We start from the raw sequence: 16,650 nt of genomic DNA, 5'->3' as shown, positions 1-16,650 counted from the left end.
GAGCCCCTGGGCCTGGTGCCAATGTGAACCTGGTAGCAGTGTAAGAATTCATTGTGTGAGGGTAACACAAACTAAACGTAGACTTGGACAGATTTGATAATGAGGGCCACCTGGATGTATTCCCTGTGGTCCTCATGCTTCTTGAATATCTACAGATGTTCAATTAACTATTTGAATCAGACTTCTCATATTAGTAAACATTGTACACTATTGATTTTCTGCTTCTTTATAAGCAGCTGTAGTGAGTGAGTCGGTGGTGACACTACTGGCCCAAGCACTGGATTCAAAGCCTGCTTTTCAAAATTGTGTTTTTTAAGAGCTGCAACATCTGGCTGTCCTGCTTGGCCTGCAGCCAACATGCAGGCAGGATATGATCCCTTTTTTAATCCACATCATGTGCACAATCTGAGAACGCTTGCTCTTCATTAGACACAGTAAAGATAAAACGAATGTGTGCGTGCCGTGTGCAGCTTTTTCCCTGTGACATGGCTGTAGCTTGGGCTAGTGTAATTACCATATAACCGCGTAGCCTAACCGACGGTTATGGATGAAGACCATCATGAAAATCAAACAACCTTTTATTAACCTTTTATTTTTTATTATTAACCTATTATTATAATCATTTTTGGGGTGGAACGAACAGCTGACTGAAGACGGAACCTCCAGGCATTCGTGAGGATGTGTTTTTCTGCTGTTACATGGCCTCTACAAAGTGCTTGAACTTTGTCGCTCCTTGCCAACAAGATTGAGAAGAGCCAGGACCTAGCACCAACAGCACGAGGGTAACATCACAACAAGCCCCTGCACCTTTGTTACACAAGCCATTAGCATCTGACAACCTGTTGGCTCTAACTAAAACTAAACCGTGTAAGCAGAGTTTGCAAGAAACAAAGTGAAATCGCAACCACAGCTAGCAACAACATATGGACCTCACTCAGTGTTCTTTAAAGACCCGTCGGGCCTTTGTCAGCATTGTCGTCTGTGCTGTTTGCACTGAAACTGATTCATATTCACATTTGGGACATCCTACAGCAATGTGCGAAAATTCCTTCTCCACTCTGAAGAACGCATAGCAGTGAACACAGACTCAGCATGTTACATCAACGAAAAGCCAAGCTTGTCCAGATGGCATTTGAAAGAGACCTGACAAGTACATTTCTCCAGGAAGGAGAATGGAATCAAACTTCACACGAGATTCTACAACCTTTATGGCCCCGGTCGCCATGGCAGAATTATTAATAATGAACTCATTGGTTTTCCCTCATGTAAACTGGTTGTTTGGCAGATGTATTTTTATGTAATGTATAGTTTAGGCCTTTTTGATGTTTACTTCAATCTAAAAGATGCATTGATATGTCATTGCTTGCTTTTGTGGGTCTAATTGCTGTTGAGATATATTAGTTTTGCTTTATTTGATGGGTATAGGGACAATGACCAATGTAGCCTACTAGTTGTGCTCTGAGGTGACGCGGTAGCCTTCTGTCCATGTTCCTGAATCTATGGTTAAGGTGTATGCGGTTTTAATGAGCACATCTTGGGCAACAAGTCTTCGTGGGACTTCTCTTCAACATTGAGTGCTTTCTTATGGCAAAATGACAGTTGTTGTGTACATGGCTGTGTTTCAGATAGGCCTCCATTTTTGTATGTTGGACCAATACCGTGTGCAGCAAACTTTCACTCCATCATTAATGTGTATTACACATTCATTATGTGATAACTTTTACAGTAGCCTATGTCAATACTATGAAAACGACACAGCCTACATTTTCGTCCCCTCCCTGCTCTCTTGCTATTTTGTGTGTGTGTTGCTCTCGGAATGGGCATTTACTCTTTGCAGCAGATTCAAATGGGCTACTGCCATGTAGGAAATTTCACATCAGCTACGACTATAGAATATGCATTTAGTTTGATAATTTGCTTTTCTGAAAATATTGCGCACATTGAGAAGTGGCAGCTTGGTTAAACTCATTGCGTAGTGTCACAATTTTTACAAATTCGACAGAAATGTAGCCTGTAGTTGTAATTATTGAAGATTAAGCTATGAAGCCTGTAAGAATCTTTGATAAGCTAATGGTTCTCATCTTGTCGTGCTGACCTGTGCATGTTGGTAGGTGTAAATTATGTGTAGGCCTACTGCAGCTATGGCTGCATTTTGTACATGTAGTAGTGGTACGCATGTCTTTCTTGTTTTATTATATAAAGCAATGTTTGTTGATGTGTACAGCTACATTGGAGGTATATTTTTGTACTTTGGGCCTATGACTGTTCAAATCTACCCCCACTCCTCTAGATGTAGACGAGATGTCCCGGATCTCTGGCTCTTTCATGCAGATGGCTGTTATAACAGCCGTTGCATCCTGAGAGGTCATTAGAGTGAGTTTGTTGTTATTGTTGGCCTTGAGAGTGGTGGAGGGGGACTGCAATCTCTGCCTAGGTCTGCCTGCCCCTCTGAAGAAAAGTGGGCGTCACTCTTTCCAAATGGCTGTTGAAAACATGTGAACGACACAGGGCAGGAATGTGAACTAGCTAGTCTTGTTGGGGGATTGAATGGCAGAGCACAGATGCAGGGAAGAGACTAGAGGTCTACCGATTTAAAGATTTTTCAACACCGATACCGATTATTGGAGGACCAAAAAAAGCAGATACCGATTAATCTGCCGATTTAAAAAAAATATATATATATATATTTATTTGCAATAATGACAATTACAACAATATTGAATGAACACTTATTTTAACTTAATAAAATACATCAATAAAATCAATTTAGCCTCAAATAAATAATGAAACATGTTCAATTTGGTTTAAATAATGCAAAAACAAAGTGACACAATTTCACCTGGTTAATAGGTTTAAAAATATATACTTCTGTGTATTGATTTTAAGAAAGGCATTGATGTTTATGGTTAGGTACACATTGGAGCAACAATACGCACCACGTCGATTATATGCAACACAGGACATGCTAGATAAACTAGTAATATCATCAACCATGTGTAGTTAACTAGTGATTATGATTGATTGATTATTTTTTATAAGATAAGGTTAATGCTAGCTAGCAACTTACCTTGGCTTACTGCATTCACATAACAGGCTCCTCGTGGAGTGCAATGTAATCAGGTGGTTAGAGCGTTGGACTAGTTAACTGTAAGGTTGCAAGATTGAATCCCCCGAGCTGACAAGGTCAAAATCTGTCGTTCTGCCCCTGAACGAGGCAGTTAACCCACCGTTCCTAGGCCGTCATTGAAAATAAGAATGCGTTCTGAACTGACTTGCCTAGTTAAAGATTAAATAAAGGTGTAAAAAAAATAATAATCTGCCAAATCGGTGTACAAAAATACCGCTTTCCGATTGTTATGAAAACTTGAAATCGACCCTAATTAATCGGCCATTCCGATTAAACGGTCAACCTCTAGAAGAGACTATTGTTAGTTAAGCCAAGACTCAATGGTCTTTCACTCACGTGTCTGTGAAGCTGTAGGCCTACAGAGTATTGACACGGACAGTCTTACCATTTCTGTGGGGGATTTAGTAAGGGACTACAGTACAGTTTGTCTACAGAGATGATCAGAGATTTACTATGAGGCCTAATCCAAAAATAATCTAATTTCATTATTGTTCAACTGCCACTTGTGCCACTTATAGAGTGTCTATTTATCATAGCTGAAATTAGATTTTCACCCGTAAATTGGAGAAGCAGTATAAGTGGAGCTCTCTGGCCCTAAATAGTCTAGCAGCAGTGGTCAACACAGGAGATTAGAATGTCCTACCTACAGTATGATGGCCCCAGATGGAATGCTGGGGCCTGGTTGTCATGGGGACAGACGAGCCTGGGACTCATAATTGTGTTGGGAGATGGAGCCTACCATCTGAAAACACTGTAACCCTTGGAATGAGATCTGTTCTCCACTACATAGATGGGCTACTTAGAGAGGGGATGTATTTTGTCATTTTTTAATCTAAACTCAGCAAAAGAAGAAACTTCCCTTTTTCAGGACCCTGTCTTTCAAAGATAATTTGTAGAAATCCAAACTTCACAGATCTTCATTGTAAAGGGTTTAAACACGGTTTCCCATGCTTGTTCAAAGAACCATAAACCATTTTTATTTTATTTATTTGACCTTTATTTAGCTAGGCAAGTCAATTAAGAACAAATTCTTATTTTCAATGACTGCCTAGGAACAGTGGGTTAACTGCCTTGTTCAGGCAGAATGACAGATTTTTACCTTGTCAGCTCGGGGATTCGATCTTGCAACCTCAATTTTGCAACCTGAACATTAATTAACATGCACCTGTGGAACGGTCGTTAAGACAGTAACAGCTTACAGACGGTAGGCGGAGACAGGACGGACAGCTGATCATCCTCACAGTGGCAGACCACATGTAACAACACCTGCACAGGATCGGTACATCCGAACATCACACCTGTGGGACAGGTACAGGATGGCAACAACAACTGCCCGAGTTACACCAGGAACGCACAATCCCTCCATCAGTGCTCAGACTGTCCGCAATAGGCTGAGAGAGGCTGGACTGAGGGCGTGTAGGCCTGTTGTAAGGCAGGTCCTCACCAGACATCACCTGTAACAACGTTGCCTATGGGCTCAAACCCACCGTCGCTGGACCAGACAGGACTGGCAAAAAGTGCTCTTCACTGACGAGTCGCAGTTTTGTTTCCCCAGGGGTGATGGTCGGATTCACGTTTATCGTCGAAGGAATGAGCGTTACACAGAGGCCTGTACTCTGGAGCGGGATTTATTTGGAGGTGGAGAGTCCGTCATGGTCTGGGGCGGTGTGTCACAGCGTCATCGGACTGAGCTTGTTGTCATTACAGGCAAACTCAACGCTGTGTTACAGGGAAGACATCCTCCTCCCTCATGTGGTACCCTTCCTGCAGGCTCATCCTGACATGACCCTCCAGCATGACAATGCCACCAGCCATACTGCTCGTTCTGCGTGTGATTTCCTGTAAGACAGGAATGTCAGTGTTCTGCCATGGCCAGTGAAGAGCCCGGATCTCAATCACATTGAGCACGTCTGGGACCTGTTGTATCGGAGGGTGAGGACTAGGGCCATTCCCCCCAGAAATGTCCAGGAACTTGCAGGTGCCTTGCTGGAAGAGTGGGGTAACATCTCACCGCAAGAACTGGCAAATCTGGTGCAGTCCATGAGGAGTCCTTGTTCCATTTCTGTTAGACACATGTCCGTGGAACTTGTTCAGCTTGTCTCAGTTGTTGAATCTTATGTTCATACAAATATTTACACCTGTTAAGTTTGCTGAAAATAAATGCAGTTGACAGTGAGCGGACGTTTCTTTTTTTGCTGAGTTTATTTTTCTGTTGTCATCGTGTTTCTACGTATTGAAAGCAGATTAAATCATGCTTGACTGTGTTAATGTAGGCCAGCTAAAAGGGCTTCAGCATCAAAGTGCATGACTGGCTGCATTATGTCCTTCAGAGTCTGTTACTCCACATAGTTACTTTAGATGAGTCCTTCAGAGTCTGTTACTCCACACAGTTACTTTAGATGAGTCCTTCAGAGTCTGTTACTCCACATAGTTACTTTAGATGAGTCCTTCAGAGTCTGTTACTCCACACAGTTACTTTAGATGAGTCCTTCAGAGTCTGTTACTCCACACAGTTACTTTAGATGAGTCCTTCAGAGTCTGTTACTCCACATAGTTACTTTAGATGAGTCCTTCAGAGTCTGTTACTCCACACAGTTACTTTAGATGAGTCCTTCAGTCTGTTACTCCACATAGTTACTTTAGATGAGTCCTTCAGAGTCTGTTACTCCACATAGTTACTTTAGATGAGTGTAATCCATCAGATGGTGACTTCCTAGTACTATATCGTAGGGTCATGTCTTTTTTCTTCTTACCTGCTCTAGCACAGTGAATATGATAGATTGAAGGTAAGCCCAGCTCTCTTGACCAGGGGCAGCGCTGCTGCTTCCATTTGTTCACTGTGTGTTGGGAGACAAACACAGCCGCACATACAGACCCAGGAGGACAAAGAGCAATGGATCCCATGCTAAATATATAAGGTTCTTAGGAGCAGATGAATATGGTCTCGTTGATGTGAAGAGGTCTGTGTGTGAGGGAGAGAGAAGTCCATGGCTGGGCCTGGGTTCTGTGCTGAGACGCACACGCTTCAGGCCTTTATATACATAATTAACTTTCTACCCAAAATAATCTTGGGCTGATGGTACAAAAATAGGGACGTTGTGCCCGAAAGAAGGAAGCTATGATATGCTTTTTCGATAGGGAAGTGTTTACAAGTTTTTGGTCCCGTAATGCTGACAGAAACAGTTTTTCTACATGTATTTTTATAGCCCAGAGATGGATCAGCTGCTGAACTTATAATATTATCAGTGGGAGGATCAAGCCTCTTTTCATCCCTGATTATATCCTAGCGGTTAGTAGTCATAAGGAAAAACTATGTTGTTGGCATGATGATGTGAAGTCATGAGAGTGTGTTCTATCATAAAGCACTTTATCATATTGTCTGACATCCTGTTTCCTTGCTGGCCAGTGATGTCCTTAACAAGTGTTTCCAAGCTGCTGGGGGGACGGTGACTCGTCCTTTCAGCAGCGCAAAGCAGGAAGTCAACTCTGTATGGTCGAATGTGACCTCAACAGACAAGACCAGAGCACACATGCTGCACAGAGGGCAACATGGTCGAAACAACTATGGGCATAAACCCACTTAAATTCTCTCTGTTTAACTGGCATTATCACTCATCTCCCATCGACATCTTTTGGCCAAAAGAGTTGAGGGATGATGTAGGTCAAAGTCAAACACTTTCCAATTAATTTGGATTCCAATTAATTAGGCAAATAATGTCAGTAGTAAGAAGGTATGAAGAGATTTCCCAGGTCAGTCCTAGATGTGAAAGTTCCCCCTTTTTCCTTTCTCGCCACTTCTCAGTTGCTTGTTTCTGGCGCATACATATTCACACCTAACAGTCCCACACACTTGCGAGAGTTGGACTCAGTTGGACTCAGTTCATTGACTCAAGGTTGATGCTGTGAGGTTCCATAGAGAGAGACTGTAGTGTAGTATGTGTATACTGGTTGTATGCCCTGAGCAAGGTACTGTGGGAGGGTGTTTTACAGGCCAGATGAAATTAAGTTCAAAGACTGCAGTGTATGTAGAGTTTATTGCTCCACAAATCAACATGAAGGCCTTGCAGAGTTAGGTTATCTCCTGGCCTGTATAGAGAGGATGTCCATAAACATTGGGCCCCAGCTCACTGCTCAGACGGTCACTGCCATTATCCTCCGAGGCCCAGGATGGGGTGCATTTCAATATTGTCCTCATCTCCTTTCCTTAACCTGAGCAGATGTGTAATCAATAGGATGAACAGCCTACTTAAGACTGTTGAGATGCACCCGTAGAGTCTGTCTCGCTCTCCTGGTCTCAGAGCTGGAGCATAAAAGTGATTTCCCATGGCTGCCACTGCGCCCTGGTCACACTTTTCACACACACACACACTTGCCTACCAGGCAATTCCACGGAAATGCAATTGTGCACATGCTCAGATTTTTCACTTAAAATGCATGCCAACCATTTTTTTGGTAGTATGTAACTACTATGATATCCCATTGTAGCCAATTAAATTGCAGAAATTCCATTACCAATTTTGGGGAAATTCTGTTAGCGATTTGGTAAGGGAATTTCTAGTTTTAATCACTTAATATTTCACAAACAAAATTGATATCAGTAAAAACACTAATTGACAGGTCTACCTTTACTTGTTACTTCTGTGAACTTTTATTATCCTCCCTCCTCATGAGGGAGATAAGTTAGAACCTTATCTTAAAGATGTTGGTGGTTGTTAACAGAATTACAGGGCAATATTTCTTAAACTTACAGAAGGTAAACATTTCTCCAAAACGAAACGTGTTGATATTAGTTGGCAGGGGTCTTTACTTCAACGTTATTGTGTTTTTAATGTATTCTGGTATATTTGTAAGACTTTGTCTTATAGATGTTTTCTAAAGACCCCTTTCCAGACCAGAAATCAAAGCCTTTGCTTCTTCTTAATTTTTAGTGTAGAATTTTTTTGAAAAAGTACACAGTACATTCAGAAAGTATTCAGACCCCTTGACTTTTTCCACTTTTTATTACATTACAGCCTTATTCTAAAATTGATAAATGAAACATTTTCCTGATCAATCTACACACAATACCCCATTATGACAAAACGAAAAAAGTTTTTTAGAAATGTTTGTTAATTTATTAAAAACAAATATTTTATTTACATGAGTATTCACACCTTTTGCTATGAGACTGAAACCAGGTCTGCTGCAGCATTGAAGGTCTCCAAGAACACAGTGGTCTCCATCATTCTTAAGTGGAAGAAATTTGGAACCACCAAGACTCTTCCTAGAGCTGGCCGCCCGGCCAACCTGAGCAATCGGGGGAGAAGGGCCTTGGTGAGGGAGGTGACAAAGAACCCGATGGTCACGTCGACAGAGCTCCAGAGTTCCTCTAGAGATGGGAGAACCTTCCAGAAAGACAGCCATCCCTGCAGCACGCCACCAATCAGGCCTTTATGGTAGAGTGGCCAAACGAAAGCCACTCCTCAGTAAAAGGCACATGAGAGCCCGCTTGGAGTTTGACAAAAGGGACCTAAAGGACTCAGACCATGAGAAACCAGATTCTCTGGTCTGATGAAACCATGATTGAACTCTTTGGCTTGAATGCAAAGTGTCACGCCTTGAGGAAACCTGGCACCATCCCTACGGTGAAGCATGGTGGTGGCAGCATCATTGTGTGGGGATTTTTTTCAGCTGCAGGGACTGGGAGACTAGTCAGGACCGAGAGAAATATGAACGGAGCAAAGTACAGAGAGATCCTTGATGAAAACCTGCTCCAGAGCACTCAGGACCTCAGACTGGGGTGAAGGTTCACCTTCCAACAGGACAATGATCCGAAGCACACAGCCAAGACAATGCAGGAGTGGCTTCGGGACAAGTCTCTGAATGTCCTTGAGTGGCCCAGCCAGAGTCCGGACTTGTACCCGTTCGAGCATCTCTGGAAAGACCTGAAAATAGCTGTGCAGCGACACCCCCAGATCCAACCTGACAGAGCTTGAGAAGAATGGGATAAACTTCCCAGGTACAGGTGTGCCAAGCTTGTAGCGTCATACGAGGCTGTAATCGCTGACAAAGGTGCTTCAACAAAGTACTGATTTAAAGGTCTGAATATTTTATACTTTATATTTTCTATAAATTTGCTGAAATTGTTAACCTGTTTTTGCTTTGTCATTATGGGGTATTGTGTTTAGATTGATGAGGAAAAAACAATTTGAATCAATTTTAGAATAATGCTGTAACGTAACAAAATATGAAAAAGTCAAGGGGTCTGAATACTTAACGAATGCACTGTATATGTCTTCATTTCTCAAACATGTATAGACTCTTAGTTTTCATTTGACTCCCTATTTGATATACGCCTATCGGGGGTTGGAACCAAAAATATTTTCCAATCGTTTCGTTCTGAACAGAACCATTTATTTTATTTGTTCCATTTCACTGTTCCGACCACAAAAATAAAGTTCTAGACTGTTTGGAATCGCAAACAAGTACAGGTTTGTTTTCTGATCCTTTTTAAACCTCCAAATTATTTTTGCGCAGCTTGCTGTGGAGTGGGTAAAGTATTTAATCTGTATAAGAAAGTAATTCAGGGGGCCTCCCGGGAGGCGCAGTGGTTAAGGGCGCTGTACTGCAGCGCCAGCTGTGCCACCAGAGACTCTGGGTTTGCGCCCAGGCTCTGTCGTAACCGGCCGCGACCGGGAGGTCCGTGGGGCGACGCACAATTGGCCTAGCGTCGTCCGGGTTAGGGAGGGTTTGGCCGGTAGGGATATCCTTGTTTCATCGCGCACCAGCGACACATTGGTGCGGCTGGCTTCCGGGTTGGATGCGCGCTGTGTTAAGAAGCAGTGTGGCTTGGTTGGGTTGTGTATCGGAGGATGCATGACTTTCAACCTTCGTCTCTCCCGAGTCCGTACAGGAGTTGTAGCGATGAGACAAGATAGTAGCTACTAAAACAATTGGATACCACGAAATTGGGGAGAAAAAGGGGTAAAATTAAACAACAAAAAAATATATCTACATAATTGTCCTTCCTCATGATGCCATCTATTTTGTGAAGTGCATCAGTCCCTGCTGCAGCAAAGCACCCCCACAACATATTGCTGCCACCCCCATGCTTCACGGTTGGGATGGTGTTCTTTGGCTTTTCCTCCAAACATAACGATGGTCATTATGGCCAAACAGTTCTATTTTTGTTTCATTCAGACCAGAGGACATTTTTCCAAAAAGTACAATCTTTATCCCCATGTGCAGTTCCAAACCGTAGTCTGGCTTTTTTATGGTGGTTTCGGTGCAGTGGCTTCTTCCCTGCTGAGTGGCCTTTTGGGTTACGTCGATATAGGACTCGTTTTACCGTGGATATAGATACGTTTGTAGCTGTTTTCTCCAGCATCTTCACAAGGTCCTTTTGCTGTTGTTCTGGGATTGATTTCTCGCACCAAAGTACGTTCATCTCTAGCAGACAGAATGCGTCTCCTTCCTGAGTGATATGACGGCTGCGTGGTCCCATGGTGTTTATACTTGCGTACTATTGTTTGTACAGATGGACGTGGTACCTTCAGGCGTTTGGAAATTGCTCCCAAGGATGAACCAGACTTTTTTTCCCTGAGGTCTTGGCTGATTTCTTTCAATTGTCCCATGATGTCAATCAAAGAGGCACTGAGTTTGAAGGAAGGCTTTGAAATACATCTACAGGTACACCCCCAATTGACTAAAATTATGTCAATTAGCCTATCAGAAGCTTCTAAAGCCATGACATCATTTTCTGAAATTTTCCAAGCTGTTTAAAGGCACAGTAAACTTAGTGTATGTAAACTTCTGACCCACTGGAATTGTGATAGTGAATTAATCTGTCTGTAAACAATTGTTCAAAAAATGACTTGTGTCATGCACAAAGTAGATGTCCTAACCGACTTGCCAATACTATAGTTTGTTAACAAGAAATTTGTGGAGTGGTTGAAAACGAGTTTTAATGACTCCAACCTAAGTGTATGTAAACTTCTGACTTCAACTGTATTATCTGAATTAGGCCCACATAATTATACTTATGGATGAGTGGCTTCTATGGAGGACCTTTGAATGTCTTTGAACTTCCAAGACTAACATTGGACCAGAGAAAACGTTAGCTAGCTAGCAAGCTTACAAGATTGTGTGTGCGGAGCAGCACTATAATTAAAAACTTTTTGTAGTTCATAAATCCAATGTGAAACATGATTACTATAGTATCCTTAACTAGCATTAAAAAAGTTGATCCATTCTTCTCTAATTAAACACCTCTCTCCCTAATTTCTGAATCACGCTTGTGACATCGTCAGAAATCTACGGTAACCAACGCTTCGGAGGGGGAGGGGCATGTAACTTACACGTGTGCACACTGGCAAAGATTTCCAGCTGTCAGGCAGACACTGGAATAAGTTTGTGAGTGGCAAATGATGGCTTTGCATGGGCGCATTGTTGAGATTTTTGTGGGACTGGAAAAAAAATGCCTAGAACGTAAAATAAAGTTACTAACCGGTTCCCTTGCTTTTAACAGTTTTGTTCCAGAACAGTATAGATCACTTTTTCCTTTCCAGTTCTGATTCAGAGCAGGGTGAAGTGGGGGGATGGGGGCGGTGCGGAGAGCAGGGCGAAGTGGCAGAGAGGGGTGGGGGCATGGCAGAGAGGAGGGTGAAGTGCGGGGGAGAGGGGTGGGGGCGTAGCAGAGAGGAGGGTGAAGTGCGGGGGACAGAGGGGTGGGGGCGTAGCAGAGAGGAGGGTGAAGTGCGGGGGAGAGAGGGGTGGGGGCGTAGCAGAGAGGAGGGTGAAGTGCGGGGGACAGAGGGGTGGGGGCGTAGCAGAGAGGAGGGTGAAGTGCGGGGGAGAGAGGTGGGGGGGAGAGGGGCGTGGCAGAGAGGAGGGGCGGGGGCGTGGCAGAGAGGAGGGGCAGGGGCGTGGCAGAGAGGAGGGGCGGGGGCGTGGCAGAGAGGAGGGGTGAAAGGGGTGGGGGCGTAGCAGAGAGGAGGGTGAAGTGCAGGGGAGAGAGGTGGGGGCGAGAGGGGTGGGGACGTGGCATAGAGGAGGGTGAAGTGCGGGGCAGAGGGGTCGGGCGTGGCAGAGGAGAGCGAAGTGGGGGCGAGAGGGGTGGGGGCGTGGCAGAGAGGAGGGTGAAGTGCGGGGGAGAGGGGTGGGGGCGTGGCAGAGAGGAGGGTGAAGTGTGGGCGAGAGGGGTGGGGGCGTGGCAGAGAGGAGGGTGAAGTGCGGGCGAGAGGGGTGGGGGCGTGGGCGTGGCAGAGAGGAGGGTGAAGTGCGGGCAGAGAGGAGGGTGAAGAGGGGTGGGGGCGTGGCAGAGAGGAGGGTGAAGTGCGGGGGAGAGGGGTGGGGGCGTGGCAGAGGGGAGGGTGAAGTGCGGGGAGAGGGGTGGGGGCGTGGCAGAGAGGAGGAAGTGAAGTGCGGGCGAGAGGGGTGGGGGCGTGGCAGAGAAGAGCCAAGTGAAGGGGAGAGGGGCGGTGCGGAGAGGAGAGGAGGGCGAAGTGGGGGGGAGAGGGGTGGGGCGGTGCAGAGAGCATGGCGGGGGTGGGGGTGGTGCAGAGAGGAGGGCGAAGTGGAGGGGTGAGGGGTGGGGGTGGTGCGGAGAGGAGGGCAAAGTGGGGGGGTGGCAGCTGTGCAAAGAGGAGGGCGAAGTGGGAGGGGGAGGGGTGGGGGTGGTGCAGAGAGGAGGGCGAAGTAGGGGGCGTGGCAGCTGTGCAAAGAGGAGGGTGAAGTGGGAGGGGAGAGGGGTGGGGGCAGTGCATAGTGGGGGTGAGAGGGGAGGCAGTGCATTGAGGGGGGCGAAGTTGCAGACTCTGGCTGTGCTACTGCTGCTGCTGGATCGGGCCTGGCACTGCCATGTGGGTTGGGCTGGCACTGGATGCATTGTTCCCCCCAGGGATTTCTCTTCCCAGCACTACAGTGACAGAGCAGAGGGGGAGAGTAGTGATAACTATTAGCTAGGGCATCGAAAGGACCTTCCAGTTCCTCTCAGAGGACTCTTACATTTTTGGAATTCTGTTTTTTTTTCTCCCTCCATGGCCTCTTTCTTGTAATGGAAACCAGGATGAGGAAAATCCAGGCACTCAGAGACGACTCCTGGCTATCGTCCTAGTCAAGGATTCTGTAAACTCTGCTTTCTGTTTCAGCTGTGGAGAGGTAACCTGAAGGTAAAGGATCTTATGTTTCCTATTCTAATGTTTACTAGATAGATTTGTGTGTGTGTGTGTGGTGATCGTCCTCCCCCACTGCTTGGCACATGGATTAATAGCATCTGTTAGCAGCAGCTTGGCCATCCATCCTACTTTCTCTGGACTGGATGTGTGTAGGGCAATATTTGGGTTCCTCCTTCAGGCCTAGTTGGCAGGACGTTTGTCCCTATATGACACCTACTTGGCTCTGAGAGAAAGAAACCGGCTTTGTTTTACAAGAAAATGGAAAGAGATGCACTCTGCAACTGTTCATCTTGGCCTTGTAGCCTTGTTGGTGAGTTGGAATATAGGCCTATAATGTGGAATTCCCCTACAGTGCTGGCATGCAAAGTTTCACCTTTACATTCAAATGCCAACTGTTTAGTCTGCAGACTTATTTGGGTTGCCATGGTAACACAGGGGCCTAGCCTGGCACGGTTGAGCAGAAAGGCGGAGTGGGGACACTGTCCATCTTTCGCCCTGAGACACCATCTCGGACAAGGCCATGTAAAATCTTGTTGAACCATGTCAGTTTTCCCAATTGTGTTTCAATGGCTCTGTGGCTGCAGCCTTTTAGCTAGTATTTGAAATAAGCCTAGGTGCTTTCTTGTGAGTGGAGCCTAGGTGATTTCTTCTCAGTAGAGCCTAGGTGATTTATTCTCAGTAGAGCCTAGGTGATTTATTCTCAGTAGCGCCTAGGTGATTTATTCTCAGTAGCGCCTAGGTGATTTTATTCTCAGTAGCGCCTAGGTGATTTATTCTCAGTAGAGCCTAGGTGATTTATTCTCAGTAGAGCCTAGGTGATTTATTCTCAGTAGAGCCTAGGTGATTTATTCTCAGTAGAGCCTAGGTGATTTATTCTCAGTAGAGCCTAGGTGATTTATTCTCAGTAGCGCCTAGGTGATTTATTCTCAGTAGCGCCTAGGTGATTTTATTCTCAGTAGAGCCTAGGTGATTTATTCTCAGTAGAGCCTAGGTGATTTATTCTCAGTAGAGCCTAGGTGATTTATTCTCAGTAGAGCCTAGGTGATTTATTCTCAGTAGAGCCTAGGTGATTTATTCTCAGTAGAGCCTAGGTGATTTATTCTCAGTAGAGCCTAGGTGATTTATTCTCAGTAGAGCCTAGGTGATTTATTCTCAGTATAGCCTAGGTGATTTATTCTCAGTAGAGCCTAGGTGATTTATTCTCAGTAGAGCCTAGGTGATTTATTCTCAGTAGAGCCTAGGTGATTTATTCTCAGTAGAGCCTAGGTGATTTTATTCTCAGTAGAGCCTAGGTGATTTATTCTCAGTAGAGCCTAGGTGATTTATTCTCAGTAGAGCCTAGGTGATTTATTCTCAGTAGAGCCTAGGTGATTTATTCTCAGTAGAGCCTAGGTGATTTATTCTCAGTAGAGCCTAGGTGATTTATTCTCAGTAGAGCCTAGGTGATTTATTCTCAGTAGAGCCTAGGTGATTTATTCTCAGTAGAGCCTAGGTGATTTATTCTCAGTAGAGCCTAGGTGATTTATTCTCAGTAGAGCCTAGGTGATTTATTCTCAGTAGAGCCTAGGTGATTTATTCTCAGTAGAGCCTAGGTGATTTATTCTCAGTAGAGCCTAGGTGATTTATTCTCAGTAGAGCCTAGGTGATTTATTCTCAGTAGAGCCTAGGTGATTTATTCTCAGTAGAGCCTAGGTGATTTATTCTCAGTAGAGCCTAGGTTATTTATTCTCAGTAGCGCCTAGGTGATTTTATTCTCAGTAGCGCCTAGGTGATTTTATTCTCAGTAGAGCCTAGGTGATTTTATTCTCAGTAGAGCCTAGGTGATTTTATTCTCAGTAGCGCCTAGGTGATTTTATTCTCAGTAGCGCCTAGGTGATTTTATTCTCAGTAGAGCCTTAGGTGATTTTATTCTCAGTAGAGCCTTAGGTGATTTTATTCTCAGTAGAGCCTTAGGTGATTTTATTCTCAGTAGAAGCCTAGGTGATTTTATTCTCAGTAGAGCCTAGGTGATTTTATTCTCAGTAGAGCCTAGGTGATTTTATTCTCAGTAGAGCCTAGGTGATTTTATTCTCAGTAGAGCCTAGGTGTTTGTTAAAGGAAAAATCAACTGTGCGTATTACAGATACAGTGGGACAAAAAAGTATTTAGTCAGCCACCAATTGTGCAAGTTCTCCCACTTAAAAAGATTAGAGAGGCCTGTAATTTTCATCATAGGTACACTTCCACTATGACAGACAAAACGAGAGAGAAGAAATCCAGAAAATCACATTGTAGGATTTTTAATGAATTTATTTGCAAATTATGGTGGAAAATAAGTATTTGGTCAATAACAAAAGTGTACCTCAATACTTTGTTATATACCCTTTGTTGGCAATGACAGAGGTCAAACGTTTTCTGTAAGTCTTCACAAGGTTTTCACACACTGTTGCTGGTATTTTGGCCCATTCCTCCATGCAGATCTTCTCTAGAGCAGTGATGTTTTGGGGCTGTTGCTGGGCAACACGAACTTTCAACTCCCTCCAAAGATTTTCTATGGGGTTGAGCTCTGGAGACTGGCTAGGCCACTCCAGGACCTTGAAATGCTTCTTACGAAGCCACTCCTTCATTGCCCGGGCGGTGTGTTTGGGATCATTGTCATGCTGAAAGACCCAGCCACGTTTCATCTTCAATGCCCTTGCTGATGGAAGGAGGTTTTCACTCAAAATCTCACGATACATGGCCCCATTCATTCTTCCCTTTACACGGATCAGTCGTCCTGGTCCCTTTGCAGAAAAACAGCCCCAAAGCATGATGTTTCCACCCCCATGCTTCACAGTAGGTATGGTGTTCTTTGGATGCAACTCAGCATTCTTTGTCCTCCAAACACGACGAGTTGAGTTTTTACCAAAATGTTCTATTTTGGTTTCATCTGACCATATGACATTCTCCCAATCTTCTTCTGGATTATCCAAATGCTCTCTAGCAAACTTCAGACGGGCCTGGACATGTACTGGCTTAAGCAGGGGGACACGTCTGGCACTGCAGGATTTGAGTCCCTGGCGGCGTAGTGTGTTACTGATGGTAGGCTTTGTTACTTTGGTCCCAGCTCTCTGCAGGTCATTCACTAGGTCCCCCCGTGTGGTTCTGGGATTTTTGCTCACCGTTCTTGTGATCATTTTGACCCCACGGGGTGAGAGCTTGCGTGGAGCCCCAGATCAAGGGAGACTATCAGTGGTCTTGTATGTCTTCCATTTCCTAATAATTGCTCCCACAGTTGATTTCTTCAAACCAAGCTGCTTACCTATTGCAGATTCAGTCTTCCCAGCCTGGTGCAGGTCTACAATTTTGTTTCTAGTGTCCTTCGACAGCTCTTTGGTCTTGGCCATAGTG

General features: G+C 44.7%; 1 protein-coding gene across 2 annotated transcripts in view; it reads left to right on the top strand.

The window, feature by feature from the left end:
* The window catches only part of LOC139382439 (CUE domain-containing protein 1-like), a 38,355-nt gene that overhangs the window by 9,051 nt on the left and 12,654 nt on the right, over positions 1 to 16,650 (top strand). Inside the window, exon 2 of one of the 2 annotated variants that reach the window (XM_071126487.1) lies at positions 13,172 to 13,275. The exons of the other annotated variant lie outside the window; for it this stretch is intronic. The gene's annotated coding sequence lies outside the window, so the exon portion shown is untranslated. The remainder of the gene's footprint in view (positions 1 to 13,171; positions 13,276 to 16,650) is intronic. 2 annotated transcript variants of the gene reach the window in all.

Source organism: Oncorhynchus clarkii, chromosome 24, assembly GCF_045791955.1.
Source record: "Oncorhynchus clarkii lewisi isolate Uvic-CL-2024 chromosome 24, UVic_Ocla_1.0, whole genome shotgun sequence".
NCBI classification, from domain to species: Eukaryota; Metazoa; Chordata; class Actinopteri; order Salmoniformes; family Salmonidae; genus Oncorhynchus; species Oncorhynchus clarkii.
This window is presented reverse-complemented; position numbering and strand designations above follow the sequence as displayed.